Genomic DNA, 19,646 nt, shown 5'->3' with positions numbered 1-19,646 from the left:
ATTCTGATAAGCGATTTCTCTATAAGGGAATAAGGAAATAAATTAGCAGACCTAATGATAAATCTATTGAGTTTGTAGCGTTCTTTTTAACTCGTTCCATTTTTTTTAGCCAATTCCTTATATATATATATATATATATATATATATTGGCTTCTTTTGATCAATAAAATCTATACATTTTTGTAAAATCTAATGATCAATTCCTTATTCAATTCACGAAATTACCAGCAGCCATAACAACAAAAATAAATCATAGCAGACAAAGCAAACACACATATTTTCTCATGGAGTCTCTCACGCACACATCTATGTTCTCTTGACACCACCACATAATGAGACCCAAGTAATTACAAAATAAAAAAGATGCAGAAGGTTTTCATCACCAAACTTAACATTACCAATATTTGGCTAAGAAATTGGATCTATTTCCAACACCCTGGAAGGACAATATTTGCTGATGAAGTATCAGCTTCAGAAATCTCATCAATTCTTTTCTCACCTACAAGTACATTGACGACTTCGGACATTTTAGGCCTGAGAGTAGGAGACAGATTAACACACTTCATTGCTAACAACAAAACAGTGAGAGCCTGCTTTCTGTCATAACTAGATGCTAATTTCTTGTCAACCAAGTCAAGGATTCTTCCCTTATCGTGCAAAACACCAGCCTGCAATTGAAAAGCAAGATTAGCTTAGCTACCAGTATTATGGAAATAATCAAGTAAATATTACTCATTATTTTCTAATCAATAAAAAAAATCAAGAAATCAAGAAATTATTTCAACCATCCAATTAAAGAAGATAATCAAGCATATTTTATGTAATTTATTTTATTCTATTTACTTATGTGTCTTGTTATATAACTATATAAACTCAACGAGAGTTAAATGTAACACATATATCAAATTATCAAATAATAATATCCTCTTCTATTCTAAATTAATTTTTTTTTTGGTATCAGAGTAGGTCAATCATATAATACTCTAAATATTAGCTTTTGCTTTTTCGATGGATGATTTTATGCCATCCATCCGATCATTTTAAAACACTTTGTTTTCGATCTATTCATTATCTATCAAATATTTTATTTACTTTCCCTTTTCAATGATAAATTAACTCATGATAAAGAGAAATCACAAGATCATGTAAATGACCAAATAACATCCAAAGAATTAAAAAAGAGAGAGATAGTTTTTCCTAACAAAGCCCAACAAGAGAATTGAGATTCTTCATCAAGAGAATGACATACAAAGAGAGAGAGAAGGAGAGAGAGAGAGAGAGAGAGAGAGAGAGAGAGATTTTTAGTGCAGATAAGTTTTTGTATAAAAGATATACAAAAAAGTTAAATTTGAAAAAGAGAGAGAGAATTGAGATTCTTCCTAACGAAGGAGATGGAAAATAGCTAACGAGTCATGATAAAAAGAAGATATTAGTTTGATGAAGAGTAAGCCAAAATAAAATATATATTTTAAAAGTTAAATTTGAAAAAGAGATGTTTGGCTATAGAAATATGACAATAATCATAAGAGAATAATAATAAAAAAAAAAAAAACTAAGCATAGCCATGTTTATAAAAATATAATTGTTGAAGATAAGCATACAATGATAATAGAAGTGTATGTGGAACTCAAGAAAAAAAAAATAAAGAGTTTGAGGTGTGTGCTAAGAAAATAATCAAGAAGGTAAATATTATTGATTATTTTCTAATCAAGAAAAGGAAGAGATGAAAGAATTGAACAACTCTTGGCAATATAGAAATAATTTCAATTATCTAGTCAAACATATTTTTTTTATAATTTTTTTTTATGTGTCTTATTATATGATTATCTTATTCATAAAAATGATAATCCTAAAAAAATCATAGCAGACAAAGCAAATACACATATTTTCTCATGGAGTCTCTCACGCACACATCAATGTTCTCTTGTCACCACCACATTATTAGACCAAAGTAATTACAAAATAAAGAAGAAGAGGCAGAAGGTTTTCATCATCAAACTGAACATTACCAATTATCTAAGAAATTGGATCCATTTCCAACACCCTGGAAAACGCACCATACAGTCCTCCCATATTTACTGATAGAGTATCATTGCCTTCGGAAATCTGTTGAGGACTTATCTCACCTTCAAGTACACTGACGACTTCGAACATTTTAGGCCTGAGAGTAGGAGACAAATTAACGCACTTCATTGCCAAGTGCAAAACAGTGAGAGCCTGCTTTCTGTCGTAACTGGATGCTAATTTCTGGTCCACCAAGTCAAGGATTCTTCCTTTATCGTGCAAAACACCAGCCTACAATTGAAAAGCAAGATTAGCTTAGCTCCTAGTATTAATTAAATAATCAAGTAATTATTACTTATTATTTTCTAATCAATTAAAAAAATCAAGGAATTAAATAACTCTAAGCAATCAAGAAATTATTTTAATGAGATGATCAAACATATTTTTTATAATTTATTTTATTTTATTTACTTATGGGTCTTGTTATATAACTATATAAACTCCAAATGAATTGAATGTAACACATATATTAAATTATTGAATAATAATACTCTTTTATATTCTAAATTTCTTCTTGGTATCAGAGTAGATTAATCATATACTGCTCTAAATATTAACTTTTTTTTTTTATGGACAATTTTAAGCCATCCATTTGATCATTTTAAAACACTTTGTTTTCAAACTCTTCATTATCTATCAAATATTTAATTTATTATTCCTTTTCAATGATAAATCAATTCATGATAAAGAGAAATTATTTCAAGATCATGTGGATGATCAAATAATATCCAAAGAATTAAAAAAAAATGGAGGTGCAACAAAGTCCAATAAAAGAATTGAGATTCTACATCAAGAGAAAGACATGCAAAAAGAAAAAAAGAAAAAAGAGCGTTTATCCTGTCAGATCCACTTACTTTATCCAGAAGAAACTCAACTTCTTGGTTGGGTGTGTATTCTTCACTAACTGTTCCGCTAACTATTTCTGTTCCGCTAACTATTTCGAGTAGGACAACTCCGAAACTGTAAACATCAGCTTTAACAGTATTTATTGCTTTTCCTATTGAATACTCAGGTGCCATGTAAACTCTGCAATAAGAGATTAATTATTGGTTAGCTCTTAATTAAAAGAATGAAAGTAGTTGTCAATCAATGATCGTAATACATACCGCGACCCTTTTGCTTCGATGGTCATAAATGGATCTTCCTCATCACAAAGCGTTGCCAATCCAAAGTCAGACAACTTGGCCGTAAGAGAGTTATCAAGCATAATATTACTAGGCTTTATGTTTCCATGAACAATCATTTTCTCTTCATGCAAATACTTCAAACCTTTCGCTATTCCCAGACAGAGTTCAAATCTAGCTTTCCAATCAAGTTTTATCGTGGAATTTGGTTCTACAAATCAAGATTGTTGATATTAAGTTATTGATATTTGCAAGTACACAATCCTTGTACTAACAGAAGATTTAAGTATACAATTAGAAGCTCTCACAAACATTAAGTGATGGAATTCTAGTACTCCTGTGTTTTAGTTCTCAACAATCATATGAATTTCACAAGGCAATGCATTAGGTGAAAATTAAGATAAAACTTGAGAACCGAAAGAGCAGGATGAAAATTGGTTGATGGCAGTATTACCGAACAACGCACGTTGAAGGGAACCTTTCTGCATATATTCATTTACTAGCAGATGCAGGTCTTTATTAGAATAGCCATCCAACAATTGAACAAGATTCTCATGATGCAAAGATTTCAGGTTGAAGATTTCCCTTTGTAATTCATCTTTTCCTTGTTGCTTTGAACGAGGAGAAATCTTCTTCACTGCTAATTTTATCTCGTTCGGCAATTCAGCCTGCATACACGTGAAATCAATTTCCCAGAACTCTAACAGAAAAAAGTGCATGTTGATGAACAAATGTTTCAAAAAAAAATCTGACCTCGTATACTATTCCAAAGCGTCCCCTGCCAATCTCCATTTTGGGGCTAAATTTTCGAGTAGCATCGATTATTTCTTTGAGGGAGAAAGATTTTTCATCACCTTGGACCTCTATAGTTATATCTGTTTGAAGAAAACATCAAAGTAAGAATTCTTAAGGTTGTATGGTGCATAATGATTTTAGATTAGCATAGAGAGGTACCATCCAAATCGCTTTGCTGCAGAGAGCCCATTTTCCACATGTAAGCCGACAGAAGTAGAGAAGCAAATACTGAACCTACAGTAATCCCAGCAATTTGTGAAGGAGATAGTCCCTTGCCAACTTTGAAGTCTGGATACAAATAGTGGAAGACAGAAAGAATAAGTTTTTATCCAGATAAAGCGTAACAGAAATCTTTGCTCAACAAAATTAATAGAATGCAACTCTTTACTTGCAGTTACGGAAATGCCTGACACAAGGGGTCCCTTTAAAGACAGTGCAGCAGGTGCATAGGAAAAACTTGGCTCCTAGAAAGTTCCTTTGCCAGCCCAGAAAAAACCGATAGTCAATAGATAATCATCTCCTACATATGCTGTGAAATTTCCAGTCCATGTCTTATTGGTGCCGCTGGCCATTTCTTTTATGTTGAAGTCTTTTAGTACTCTCTTCCCCTATATCAAACAGTGGATGTTGAACGATGGAAATTATTGAAAGAAGCTGCAGAAAAATATAGCGGTTACCTGTATAAATACATCAAAAACACGTTTCCCTAAATTCGAATAATCTTCATCACTTTGGTAAACAGTTTCAGCGAAGTAAAGTTTCACAGAGTAACTTCCTTTAAATAAACAGAAGCCATAGTATGTCAGAGAAAGAGGGCAGAGGCGACTTGAATTGTATAACTGTGTCCCAGCAGAATCACAATCTCCACATTCCATGTTTTTTATGTAATCACTGGAATCGTAAGTTTTCGATCCGAAGTCTCCAGAACAAGAATAAGCCCAATTTTCTCTTGGAGCTAAATTGTAATTTGATGTTGTCTTGTCTGCTTCAAACACTTTCCCATCAACAACTGTCTCTCCTCCTCCACAATTTATATATAAGGATTTGTCTGCAAAAAATGATAATCATTACAGAAAATCTGTCCTGCGTAAAATTATAAAGCTTCTCAATAGAACTTACACTTTCGTTTTCGCCCACATTTTTTTATCAAATCACGTATAGAATTCCTAGAAATAGTAAACAAAATTGGTAAGAAATAGCTCATGATTATTTGTTCTAAATTAATGACACCATATGGAGGATATTATCATACCTGTTTGGTTGACTGCTTGAGTAGGAACAACATGCAAGCAGTTGGTGCACATGATACAAAATGATCAGAAGTTGGGATTTCATAGACAATAATATTCTTGCAAGTGAAAAAAAAGGAAGAAGAAAATGAAGTTGTCGTTATTACATTTTCAGCTTTCCTTCTCCTTTCTTCGGATCACCACGTGGAATTTCAAAATCATTATATGACAATAATATTCTTGCAAGCAGTTGGTGCAACATTATTGTTTACATATCAAGATTTTATTGAGGAAATCTACAAAAGGGAAAACAACCCATCTGAGCAAAGAGCACAAAGCCATAACATACGCCTTGTCTTTAATGGTATCAGGAACCCAGGAAGGTACTGTGCCATTAAGCATATTTCCTGTGAGAAACCTAAACAAAACAAACCAGTATGAAAACCATCCCATGTACTTTTTAACAGAGTGGCAGAACGAACTTATTATAAGACATCGAGTTCAAGAAATCTCTTTTGCATACATCTTACTTAAATTCAGCTTTTTCATGGAATCTGGTATTCCACCAGTTAAGTTGTTAAAGCTCAAGTCTCTGCAAGATCAATAAAATAAGAGCAATCGTTATCCTACATATTTGATATAACATAATCAAAATCATCAACACATCCTATGCATGGCCTAAAGGCCCTTAACAATGAGCATTTATAGAGCTGATGAAACAAAATAGCCATGACAGAACTACAAATCTTTTACATAAGAGGAAATGAAACTTACAGCTATGTTAACCTTGACCAATCACCAATGTACGGGGGGATTTCACCACTTATTGAGCAATTCCTTATCATCCTACACAAACCATTGAAGAAGTTGGCGTTTGGATTTATCCAATGCATCCATATCATTAAGAGTCACGTACATATCTATTGAGAATATCATTAAGTCACATACATAAATAATCGTAATTAATATATACATATTTTTTAAAAAATTCTCAAACCTGAATCTCAGATACAACTAGTCTTCACTGCATGTAATAGCTCATAAAAAAAACTCAAGATCATATAAAGAAAAATAGGCCTAAAAAAATATTTATGTAAAAGACCGGTCAGAATCCAAATTCTACAACAATAACGCTCCTAGACAAATATAATTCTCTGTATGGTTTTTATTATTCAATGTGAAATTAATCTTTATACAACTACAACCACAATTTGAATTCATGCCATAGCTCATTGGCTTACTCCTCATCCATTGACCGATTAGGTGGTATCCAAATTAAGTACTATAGCAATGTTAAAGTTGCTGTATTAAGGAAGTTTCAGACATTCTTCTTTTCTTTTCTTTTTTCCTTTTTAATTACAAATCTCAAGTTAGTTATGCATGTGAGCTTTTGCCCTTAGTGTGAGCTTTAAAGAAAAGCAAAGGAAGGAAAAACTCACAGGTATCTTATTTTCTTCATATTTGCATTTTTTGGGAAAGGGAAACCGGAGCTATTTACATCACTAACAAACCTGGAAGAAAAACAATCCAGAATAAAACATGCATTTATTTCAACCCGGTTAAAATTATAGAACACTTACAAGTATCGGAGATATTGCAAGTTAAAAATACTTTCAAGAGGAAACTCTCCTTCAAAATCATTTCCGGAGAGGGACCTGTGATCAGTACACAAAAACACAAATTATTGAATGATATTCATCGATCACCGACAGTTTCTCTGCTCAATCAACTAATAGTGCTTACATTCAAATGTGTATAATTACAGAAAGTACAATTAATTTCTTACAGCCTATTGAGTTCAGTCCACTTCGTAATGAAACTTGGTATTTGACCGGTCAAACGGTACCCAGCTACGCTACTGCAGCCATAGTTAGTTGTTTTTCCTTGGAACAATAATTAAACAGATTGTTGGTTGAAAGAATATGATGAGCTGCACTTACAACCACTGCAATTTCGTAAAGTTGGAATAATTTCCCGGCAGTTGTCCATTCAAATTGTTGGAGCTCAACCCTCTACAACAACAAATCACAAGGATTGTAATCCATCTTTTTTCTGTTTTGTTTCTCCTATTACAATCAAAAGTTGACATTATTATTCTTCTTTTTGAAACTTACAAATAACCAAGAGATCCCAATCTTCCAAGTTCTGGTGGAAGCTGACCAGTGAGTTCATTGAAGTCCAAGTACCTAATTAAATAAGAGATAATAACCAAACCAAACTCAATATGTTAAAAGCAGGGGTGGAACCAGGGGAGGCGGGCAGGGGCCGGGCCTGCAAGATATTTTAATTTTTTTTTATTTTTATTATTTAAATATAGGATAATATAATATGTTTATATTTTAAATAAATAAATTTTTTAATAATAAATTATATCTTGAGTTTTGACCTCCCTGTTATATAATTTTAGCTCCGCCTCTGGTTAAAAGGAAATTTAAGGAGAATGAAAGAGCGAGCGAGTTTCTATACATATATAGGAGATTAGAGAGGTTGCCCAATTCTTTAGGGATTTGACTTGATAACTTATTATACGACAAACTCCTGAAAACACCCACAACAATAAGAGCACAATACTTGCATCAGCAATGGAAAAAAAATTTAATTCACATTATATGATACTGAAAAAACTGTGATTGGATGACACGTACAGATATTCGAGGGACGACAAATTCCCCAAAGATGAAGGTATGGAACTATTGAGGAAGTTTCTCGAGAGACGGCTACGCATATATATTACCATATAAGTTCATTATTACTCAAATAAGAACCAATAATTTAAATTTTATGAAGACAAACTAAGAACTGAAATTAGTTATTATATATGATCCAAAAGCTAAGCATCTCTTTGCTCATAACCATGCAGACAGCCAAACAAGCATTAACACAGTTAAGCAATTAACCAAACAAGGCTACTATCCTAATTACATAAGAGAAAAGAACTAAACAAAACTCAGAAGTTAATTTTTGTGACCATTAACCATAGTTATCACACCATTAATTATAGTTATAAGACCTGACCTGGGGTTGACCCAGCCAAAGAGTCGAGTCTCGGGTTACACAGGTTGACCCGGGTCAACCAGGATTAACCCGGAAAAATTAAAAAAATATTTAAAATTTTAATATTTCATATGAAAATTTTTTAAAACAATCAATGTGAATATAAATTATACATGTTATAAATAATAAAGTTTAAAATATTATTTCAAAATATTTTTTATCCCACGTTGAAAAAACATGACTTATTTTTTTCTGTAAACATATAGTAAATATACTAAAAGACTTCAAATCTCACATTGAAAAAATAAAGCATTCTTTTAGTATTTATATACTAAAATTTGAAAACGGTTAATAACCAACTAAAAAAATATATAAAAAAGAGGGGTCTCTAACTAGAAGAGAAAACACATTTGAAAAAAAAAAAGAGTTTCAACTAGGTTTTGCTGAGTTTTTGCTTATTTCAGTCTTTTGTCTTACCCGGACCAATTCAGCAACCGAGTCAATCAGATCCCAGTAAGTCTGGTCCGGGTTTAATAACTATACCATTAACACCTTGCCATGAACATTTATAAGTATCAAGACCCCAAACGGCTTGTCCTTATTTTCATTTCTAACAAAGCTAATTTTACTTGAAAATGTTTCCCCACAAATTTTATTAAAAAATCTTAACTTTTACGACTACAAGTATAATCTATCAATTGTCTATTCAGTAACTTTTTCTTTAATTTAATGAAGCAAATTTGAGTTCTTAACTCAAATTTTCACCATTATAATATAATTATGTAGTCCTAAACACTTTATTCTCTGAATAAAAATGAGATCTTAACTATTATTTAATGGAATATAATTTAAAATAAGTGATTTTAGAAAACAAAAATGTTAGATTTGTGTATATATATATATATATATATATATTCTGAAAATGCATACTGAGACTATAATTTCATAGAATAACAGAAGTTACAAATTGTATGTTCTTTTCTTACCATTATATATTATTTTGAAGAGACTGGGTGTTGCTACCCAATTTTTGACCCATCTTTTGATAATTTTTTAGAAAAAAACCAAAAATAGCAAAAAAACAATCAAAACCCAAAAGATGCATTTTTTTGATATATTTGTATCGTTTTTAGCATTTTCAACGTCATCTCAAAAGAATTTAAATTTTCAAAGGTATTTGAAACGCGTTCAACTTTTAACGCATAAATTTTATGATCATTGATTTTCCTTGTGGAGTTGACGTTGATATTGCTCGCTTTCAAAAATACAAAAAAAATAAGAAAAATCAAAATTTACAAAAAAAAAAGAGGAAAAGAGAAGGAAAGGAAAGGTTGAGGGACTAGTTTGAAAACCTAGTAAAACTTTTCCTATAAATACCATGCTATACCGATTATGTAGGGGGGGGGGGGAATCATTTTGTAATTTAGGAGAGGCAACACAAAAGGGAGGAAAACCTAAAAAAAAAAACTGAACTCTCATCTCCCTCACCCAAGGCAGCAGCTGCCGGCCCCCCTACCCCTTTTGGGTTGATTTTTCTCTTCTCCCTGAACCAGCAGCAACCCCTCTCTGGCAAAACCAAACCGGGGCAGCCCCCTCCCTTGCCTCTCAACTGCACAGCCGGCCCCCTCTGATATTTTTTTCTCTTCTTCCTCTCCCCCAGCCACCGCTGTCTTCCTCTGGTTCTCGGCCAAGACCACACAACGAGAGCCACTTTCCCTTTTCTCTCTCAGCCCAAACACAGCCGCTGACTCCCCCCTCACCCACAACAAATCAGAATCGGCCACCCCCCTCTCCCTTGGGATTTCATTTTTCTTCTTGCTTGGCCACGGTACCGATCTTCCCTCTCTGAGGCCGGTCCTCTCCCCTCTCCAGCTGCACACAAGACTCCCCTGCTCAGCTTTCCCCATCTCCTCGTCATCTGCTCTTGCAGCCAGACCAGAGCCGCCAGCCGCTGCTCCCCTTCCCTTTTTTGAAAACCCAGAAGATCAAGGCAACCACCCTTTCAGCTCCCCTGTCACTCCCTTCCTTCCCCGCCACTGATCTTCCCTCTCTCACCCGGGCACCCACAGGAGCCCCCAGCAGCGCCCAAGGACGACACCGCCGGTGCAGAAATGAAGTAGGAGTAAAGCCGCCGATCCTCCACACGTCTGGTCTGTCGGCGGCGTGTGTAGAATCTGTTCTCTCGCTCACAGGCACAGAGTGTCCGCAGATCTGTCCTCCAGAGGCAGCCCCTCCCCACACGGCGTCGCCTGCTGATCTGGCACAATTTCCCACAGAAGACCACCACCGGCAGAGAAGGGAAGGGAGAAGAAGCCGGCAGCCACCTGAAACAGAGGGGATTAGGAAAGAAAAAGAAACGAACAGATCTGCCCAAACGGAGAAAAAGAGAGACAGATCCGAAAACAAGGAGGAGAAAATTTGAACCGACTGCCTTGTGTGTATTTTTTTGGGTTTTTGCAGGTGACGGTGACTCCACCGCCGGCGTGGGAAGACGGAGGGGAAGAGGACATTGCAGATCCCCTGTTTGTTTGAGCTTCCAGCGGCGGCGCGTGAATCCACGCGCCCCCAGTGGCGGGGGCGCGTGGGAAGACGCGCCGCCACTGTTCCGGCTGTTCCTGAAGGGCTTCCCAGCATTGTTATGGATTTTTGAGGGGTTATATTGTAATTTTTAAATTGTTTAATGTAATATTTGTTTAGTTTGAATTTTTATTTGTATGTTGAAAATGTGGATGTAAAAAGAAAAGAAAAAAAAGAAAAGAAAAGAAAAGAAAAGAAAGATAAAACAATGATAGAAAAAGAGATGTGTGTGTGTTTGTGTATTTTTTTTATGTATGTTATTAAATCAAGGAAAAAAAATGAATTTAATATTTTAATTTATATGCACAAATATCTAAAGGACAGATAAAAATCATGTTGTATTTTCCATAAAAATGTAGAACATGTATCTACATATATTTTGGGAACAAATAACTGAGTTATCAAAGCCTTAGAATTGGGCTAAATTTTTTTTTAAAAACACATCAAGTCCACGAAGCAGCTTACCTCAGGTAGGGTGTGTTAGGGGTGCTAATACCTTCTCTAACCACAACCAGTCCCTTACCCGTGAATCTCTGACAAGACCAGTACATCAGGTTTCCTAGTAGCCCTCAATAAATTACTAGGTGGCGACTCCAATGAACCAATCAAATCAACATAACAGAAAATCGCCAACCGACGCCGCACGGATTTATTTTTTTTTTGACGTGCGACAGAATGGCGACTCCACTGGGGAAGGTACTGTTTTTGACGTTATTGGACTAAGCTTTGTGTATTTGATGTCTTTATGTTTTTGAATTTTGTCTTGTTTTATTTTTGTTTTATGCATGCATTTTGTAGAATTGTCTCATGCATCACATATTTTGATTTTTTAAAGCATACACAAACTTCAGGTTAGGAGGGGGACTAGCAGCTTACCTTACGACTTTTAGTCAAGGTTTAAGTTTGTGTAAACCCCAACTCTTCGTTGAGTGCTTAGACTGGTAACAGTTGGTACATGTGCCATCTCATTACCTACTAGGCCCCTATATTGCCTTCAAGAGGGTGATCACTGGGACAATAAGAGACTTTTTAGAGACCAAGTAGTAAACCTACCTTTTATCTCACTTAAAAAGATTAGAACCTGCCTTTAGGACGTGTGCTCCATATACATTGTTTTGCATCAGGGCAAACCCTTCTTGAAGCATCTTGAACTCAAGACTTTTGGGTGACCCAATGGCTGTCACTCAGAAAATTTTCATTATAGAGTTTGGGCAAGAATCAAGATTCTTATTTCATCATACAAGAGTTACGACCATATGTCACCCCTCGAAGGGCGAGTTCATCATATAGTTTACATGTTCATACATTTATCATGCATGTACCGGGAGGAAAAATAGGTTCCCCTATCCGAGGTTTACTACACTGGATGGAAAAAGATGGATAATAAAGAAAGGGGTCAAAGAGAGGCACGATGTCAAAATGAAGTTGAGAGCAGTAAAGGTGAAGCAGCTAGACTCAGATCTGCTTGAACAAGTGTAGAGCATCAAAGGGAAAGGGAATGTCTACACAGTATTCTGTGGGAACACTGCTTGTCCATGTCCCATTGAAGTTGCACCTCTCCTTTTCAGTCATGAATAACAACAGCAATGCCTTCAGTCATCAATTAATGACAACCTCTGTTCTTGTTCAGTTGCATTGTTAATTGTTCATCGCCTCCACATCTTCCAATGGCACCAAATAACTGCTAGCCTTTGGTGTATAGTGCGTTAGTCTTCTTTGAAGTTACCCCACATTGAGCTCAATTCCAGTCCAGTGGCACAAGATGCTGATCTTAAAAAAAAAAAAACCATGATTATACACTGAACTTCTATATGGCAGAGCTCTCTCTGTAGAGATTTGTTTGTGGATCTGCCAGTGGGGAATGCAAGAGGGGATGTAGTAGTTTCGTATACTTTGAAACTTTCTCCCACCAGTGGCACCAGCAAAACATTGTAGTAGGCAGAAGAGTCAGACCTGGTCTGAAAATGTTAGCAGTCGTCGAACTTCAATGTGGCAGAGCTCTCTCTACAAAAATCCGTTTATGGCTCTGCAAGTTGGGAATACAAGAGAGGATTTATTAGTTGCATATGCTATAAAAATCTCTCATCAGTTTCAGCCCAAAGACACTGTGGCAGGTTGAAGAGCCAGACCTGGTCAGAAAAAAACATGAGTAGACATCAAACTTCTATATGGCAGAGCTCTCTCTGTAGAGATTTGTTTGTGGATCTGCCAGTGGGAAATGCAAGAGGGAATGTAGTATTTTCATATGCTACAAAACTTTTCCCCATCAATTTCAGAACCGAAACACTGGAGTAGGCAGAAGGGTCAAACCTGGTCTGAAAACATGAGCCGTCATTGAACTTCAACGCGGCAGAGCTCTCTCTACAAAAATCCGTTTGTGGCTCTGCAAGTGAGGAATGCAAGAGGGGATGCAGTACTTTCATACGCTATAAAAATTTGTCTCATCAGTTTCAGCACTGAAACACTGGAGTAGGCCAAAGAGTCAGACCTAGTCTGAAAACATGAGCAGTCATCGAACTTTGACATGGCAGAGCTCTCTCCACAAAAACCCGTTTGTGGCTCTGCAAGTGGGGAATGCAAGAGGACACCAGTTTCAGTACGAAGACACTGTAGTGGGTTGAAAAGCCAGACCTGGTCTGAAAAACATGAGCACACATCAAACTTCAATGTGGCAGAGCTCTCTCTACAAAAATTTGTTTATGGCCCTGCAAGTTGGGAATGCAAGAGGGGATTTATTAGTTGTATATGCCATAAAAATCTCTCATCAGTTTCAGCACAAAGAGACTGTGGTAGGTTGAAGAGCCAGACCAAGTCTGAAAAACATAAGCAGACATCAAACTCCTATGTGGCAGAGCTCTCTCTGTAGAGATTTGTTTGTGGATCTGCAAGTGGAGAATCCAAGAAGGGATGCAGTAGTTTCTGATCATCTATAATTTTCTCTCATCAGTGTTAGCTTGAAAATGCAAAAGTAGGGAAAAGAGACAGACCTCGGCTGAAAAATAGAAAGAAGATTGAAACTTCAACAGAGCAGAGCTCCCTCTACAGGCGTCTGTTTGATGTACCGTCAGTGAGGAATCAAAGAGGAGACAAATGAGTTTCATATTCATCAGTTTCTCCTCCAATAAAAACAATGCATGGTTTCACACATCGGCAGTGGCAGTGCTGCATGTTTCTGTGTGCTGCCAAGATTACCTAGCTGTTGGAAGGTTTCCAACAATCCTAAAACAACAACCACAGCATTGAAAGATTGACATGATGTTGTGAGGATTGCTGAAAGAACTAAACAAGCTAGAAAGAAGGGAAAGATTGAAGGTTCTGCCATGGATTCCAGAACAATGATGAGAGATGAATCAGAGGATGACTATGAAGGTGGGAAACCTTACTTATGAGGTCTAGTCAGATCTCGTTGTAGCATCAATTGCTCAAGTACCTTTGTCAGGATTGACTTCCCTCTGCCATGGGAGTTTATTTACCAGCATTTGCCAGATTCCAGATTTTTTTTTACTCCGACAAATCCCATGCAACCACCGTTTTCTAAGCGGTATAATCCAAACAAGAGATGTGATGTCATGGTGAAGTCCTCGTCCATTTCAATTGAACAGTTGTAATAACTTCAAGAAGCGAGTCTGGAAGTTGGTGGGCAAGAGACAAGTGGAGTCTGTGAAGGAGAGTGTCATTGGCTATATTGTCCTCGAACATCTTCAGAATGACATGTGATCAAAAGTGCTTGGAAAAACACAGATATTGCCAGAAAAGCTGATTCAAGAATGGTGATGAACTATCAATCATATTGTTATGGGATTCTGCATTTTGTTTTGGGATCACATCTCATCCTTTAACGAAACATGTCTTATTTTTGTCTCTTTGTTGTTTTGAAATCAACAGATGTTTAGTATTTTATTCTAACAAAATATTTTGATCAAACTCCAACATGCGATAAAGGTTAATCGATCCTGAAGATTAAAAGTGTTTTGATTACAGAAATGACTCGATACTTGTTGAAATGACATGAGGTGACCAAAAAAAAAATTTTGAGCCCTTACACACAAAATTGAACCACACATCATATAGCTAAGTTTTAGCAGTATGCATAATGACATGTAGTGGATTCAGTAGTTATGGACTCGTGAATCATGATTCTTACAAGTCCAAATCATTACACTGGATGAGGTCAAAATTTATCGGTTCTAACTGACCTTGCTTGAAATGAGAAAAGGCCATCTTTGATATCCCTTCACTTTCTAAAGATTATATCCCTTATAGTCCCATTTTGAGCTGGATAGAATATTTTTCATAAAAACCCTGACTAGGATCACACCCCACACTGGGGAAAATGAGAGATATTTTGAAGACATTAATGGTTAAAGGGAAGGCTTAAAACAAAAGTCCAATGATTAAGAAAGTGCTAGAAGAAGAAAAGCCATAGATTGAGGGTCATCCAAGAAAATTTTGAGGAAGGCTATAAGAAAAAAGAAGAAGTTGAAATTGCCTTCACTTAAAGGCAAGTCAAAGATAAAGGAAGGAGAACGCCTATCAAGTCTATGAAGAGCAAAAGAAATTTCAATCAAGGAAAGGCACAACAAAAGTCAATAGCAGAAAAAAAAACTAAGCTATAAACATGACTTTTGGTATCCATTATAAAGCCTCTGATGTTATTAGATGATTGAGGTTGGTTATTCATCAAGGAAAGGTGGATTTGCATTATGACTTATGTTAAGAGAAGTCTGATCTTTGAGGTTAACAAGGTTATATGTCGTTTCCTCTACAAGAACAACAATAAAAAAAAGAGTTGATGAATAATTGATGTTGATCCTAGGTCTTTGAAACCCTCAAACACCTTTTGAGCCTTTGAATTTCCTTTCTTTCATAAGACATGAACCATAGTCTGCATTACGTGCTTTTAAAAGCCCTTTTTGATCAAGTAAGCAATTTGAACCGATAAATGGCGCTCTCAAAACTTGAAGAGCTTTTCCATAAGAGTTGTGGCTTCATGGATTAAGCTACTTGTTATTATGCATGCTGATAAAATTGGTGCAAAAAAAAAAAAGAAAACAATCTTTCTTGATGAATCCTCAAGTTTTGACTTGAGTCTTTTGTTTCTTGAAATTCACAGAAGGTCACCTCATCGCAGACCGTCAAAAGATATACCCAAGATCAAAGGTTAAAACTGACACAAAGAAACATGGAAAAAGTCGTTTTAATCTTACAACGAGTCAATTTTTGTTTTCGGAATACAAGACAATCAAAGGACTGCTTTGAATAGTGTGTGTTGGATCTTTGACCGAAGAAACTTGATTTTCAAAAAAAATACTTTCAAAAACTGACATCTCTCTGATTTCATTTCAACAATTAGACTTGAATAGACATGACCGTTGAAATATGAGATTTGATTCCAGAACAAGGGGGATTTGTCAAACAAGAAGAACATCGATTGAATTTGCAAAATCCCTGACAAGAATGACATCAACACTTCTCGACACTCCTTGAAAAGTTGACCACCTGGGGGCAATACAATGAACCCTGAGAAGGAAAGTAAAAGGTATTCAGATCAGCTAGGGCAAAGAAAGAATCGGACGATGAGTTGGCGAAGTCCATCAAAGTCATTCCTAGCGATCACAAAAACCATTTGGTTATAGACAGAAAAATGAGCATGTTCAGATCATATTGGGGGCAATGTTGTTCAAAGACAATCCATGATTTAGTGAACTTCAGCAGCAATTGATGGGCAACGTTGCACTTGAAAGATATTTTCATATCTTCATCTTGGTTTATCATCCCCAACATGGCTATGACTTTTGAATGAATGTTGGAAGGATGGACCCATTAAGGCTGACTGTGGGGCCATTTGTTTTGAAACCTAAAGATGCATTTCACCGCATGAATATGGGTGATGAACATCATTGATGATGCCAAATCATTTCTTTTTATAAGCTGATTTGACAAGCCAAGAGGAATCCATGAAGAAGAACATTGAGTTTACAACGATGAGTTTTTTATTGCAAGCTATGAGATGCATGTCCGGATGACTTGGCAATATCCAAGAAGGTTGATGATAACATATACTTGAAAAGTATTGTTTCAATTGGAGGCAAGTTCATTACTAGTTGACAATCATGATGGGTGTTGGCATGATGCACACAATCAATCAGAGGATAATTCTCAGAAGAATCCAGGAGAGAAAATCCTTCATGATGAATCAAGCAACACCGCACTTGGGGGCAGAGTCAAGCTTGATAAACAACAAGAGCAGTAACCGTCGAAGACAGCCCAGGATGGGCACTGCACTTACAACTGAGTGGATGGCTAGCACATGAATGAGCCAATCCATCGAAAGAACCAATAAAGCTTTGGAATGCAAACAAAGGCACCCTATGACGATGGATCATCAAAGGGGGGGACCTATATTTCGAATCAGGTAAGGATGCATGCATGTCATCTAACGTTAAAACATTACACATATTTTTTATTTTATTTTGTTTTGTTGCGAGAAAAATCCTCAATGTGTTCAGCAAGATTGGGGACCAAAAAAAAAGAAAAAAAAAACAAAAGAAAAAACAAGGGAGAATCATTGAGCTGATAATAACAGAGAATCATGGTTGTGACCTTGAAACGGGAAGAAGATGAGATAAACCTTACTGTTAGGAAAATCTCAAAGAAATGAAAAGATCAACCTTGCAATCAGGAAGCATCGAGTTTTCAAGCCCTGCGATCAAGAATTATCAAGAAGCACCAAGTTTTCCGGCCCTTCTTCTATCATCCCTTCAGGACTTCGCCAGGTAAGTCCCATTTTTCACACTTGTCACATCACATCTTTCATTTGGGTAGGTCACCCATAACAATGAGACCACTTCATATTTTTTCTATCCTCCACCTGGGTAGGTCACCCATAACAATGAGACCACTTCACATCTTTTTCTCATCTTCCATCTGGGTAGGTCACCCATTATAATGAGACCACTTCATATTTTTTCTATCTTCCATCTGGGTAGGTCACCCATTATAATGAGACCACACTTCACATTCTTTCCATTTGGGTAGGTCACCCATCATAATGAGACCATTTTTCACATTCTTTCCACCTGGGTAGTTCACCCATTACAATGAGACCATTTTGTTACACATTATTCTTTGTTTTGGTTTAATGAGGTCGCCAGATGGGATCTCATGTAGCTTTGGTTAAAAGGAATCGCCAGATGGGACTTCAGGTTGACCGAGCTACACACATTCTTTGGCTCTGGTAGGAGGGGATCGGCGAAGGGATCTCAGTCTAGCCTAGCCACGAAGAGACTTTGGTTATGGTTAATGGGGATCGGCGAAAGGATCTCAATTTAACCTAATTGCAAAGGATTTTGGTTCTGGTTGGAGGGGATCGGCGAAGGGATCTTAGTTCAGCCTACCACAGAAGATTTTGGTTCTGGTTAGAGGGGATTGGCGAAAGGAATCTCAGTCTATCCTAACCACAGAGGATTTTGGCTCTAGTTAGAGGGGATCGGCGAAGGGATCTCAGTCTAGCCTAGCCACGAAGAGACTTTGGTTATGGTTAAAGGGAATCGGCGAAGGGATCTCAGTTTAACCTAACTGCAAAGGAGTTTTGGTTCTGGTTAGAGGGGATTGGCGAAAAGAATCTCAGTCTATTCTAACCACAGAGGATTTTGGCTCTGGTTAGAGGGGATCAGCGAAGGGATCTCAGTCTAGCCTAGCCACGAAGAGACTTTGGTTATGGTTAAAAGGGATCGGCGAAGGGATCTCAGTTTAACCTAACTGCAAAGGAGTTTTGGTTCTGGTTGGAGGGGATCGGCGAAGGGATCTCAGTTCAGCCTAACCACAGAAGATTTTGGTTCTGGTTAGAGGGGATTGGCGAAAGGAATCTCAGTCTATCCTAACCACAAAGGATTTTGGCTCTAGTTAGAGGGGATCGGCGAAGGGATCTCAGTCTAGCCTAGCCACGAAGAGACTTTGGTTATGGTTAAAGGGGATCGGCGAAGGGATCTCAGTTTAACCTAACTGCAAAGGATTTTGGTTCTGGTTAGAGGGGATTAGCGAAAGGAATCTCAGTCTATCCTAACCACACAGGAGTTTTGGTTCTGGTTAGAGGGGATTGGCGAAAGGAATCTCAGTCTATCCTAACCATACAAGATTTTGGTTCTGGTTAGAGGGGATTGGCGAAAGGAATCTCAGTCTATCCTAACCATACAGGAGTTTCGGTTCTGGTTAGAGGGGATTGGCGAAAGGAATCTCAGTCTATCCTAACCGCATACAGGGGATCGGTTCTATTTGAAGGGGATCGGCGAAGGGGTCTCAGTTCAGCCTAACCATGCAGAATTTAGCTTTGGTTAAAGGGAATCGCTAGATGGGATTTCAGGTTGACCGAGCTAGACACCAATTTTTGTTCTTGTTAGATCGCCAGATGGGATCTCAGGTAAACCCAATCAAAAGGGCAGGTCGCCCGTGAAAATAGACCACTTTGAATATGTGTGGGCAGGTCGCCCCTGAAAATAGACCACTTTTCTTCAAAAGGGGCAGGTCGCCCAAGATAATGAGATCATTTTCCTTTTCTTTTCTTTACAAAGCTTACTATGCAAAACATTGAGGAGTTTTGCTTCGTAAGCATTGTAAAGAGGGGGCATCTGTTGCTACCCAATTTTTGACCCATCTTTTGATAATTTTTTAGAAAAAAACCAAAAATAGCAAAAAAACAATGAAAACCCAAAAAATGCATTTTTTTTTGATATATTTGTATCGTTTTTAGCATTTTCAACGTCATCTCAAAAGAATTTAAATTTTCAAAGGTATTTGAAACGCGTTCAACTTTTAACGCATAAATTTTATGATCATTGATTTTCCTTGTGGAGTTGACGTTGAT

The 19,646-nt window shown here is 36.7% G+C and overlaps 1 long non-coding RNA gene and 1 pseudogene across 1 annotated transcript; both read right to left on the bottom strand.

The window, feature by feature from the left end:
- Positions 1 to 1,866: 1,866 nt before the first annotated feature.
- On the bottom strand, positions 1,867 to 5,202 carry LOC133677269 (probable LRR receptor-like serine/threonine-protein kinase At1g07650; annotated as a pseudogene).
- Positions 5,203 to 5,472: 270 nt separating this feature from the next.
- Positions 5,473 to 8,211, bottom strand: LOC133677270 (uncharacterized). The gene is made up of 7 exons (XR_009835723.1): positions 7,858 to 8,211; positions 7,679 to 7,750; positions 7,327 to 7,398; positions 6,999 to 7,224; positions 6,793 to 6,867; positions 5,987 to 6,723; positions 5,473 to 5,804 (listed from the first exon to the last, which is right to left on the bottom strand). It is a non-coding gene; the product is annotated as an uncharacterized LOC133677270 (long non-coding RNA).
- Positions 8,212 to 19,646: the final 11,435 nt, after the last annotated feature.

This window comes from Populus nigra, chromosome 17 (assembly GCF_951802175.1).
Source record: "Populus nigra chromosome 17, ddPopNigr1.1, whole genome shotgun sequence".
In the NCBI taxonomy this organism is placed as follows: domain Eukaryota; kingdom Viridiplantae; phylum Streptophyta; class Magnoliopsida; order Malpighiales; family Salicaceae; genus Populus; species Populus nigra.
Note: the sequence above shows the minus strand (reverse complement) of the source record. Positions and strands in the feature narration are given on the sequence as shown.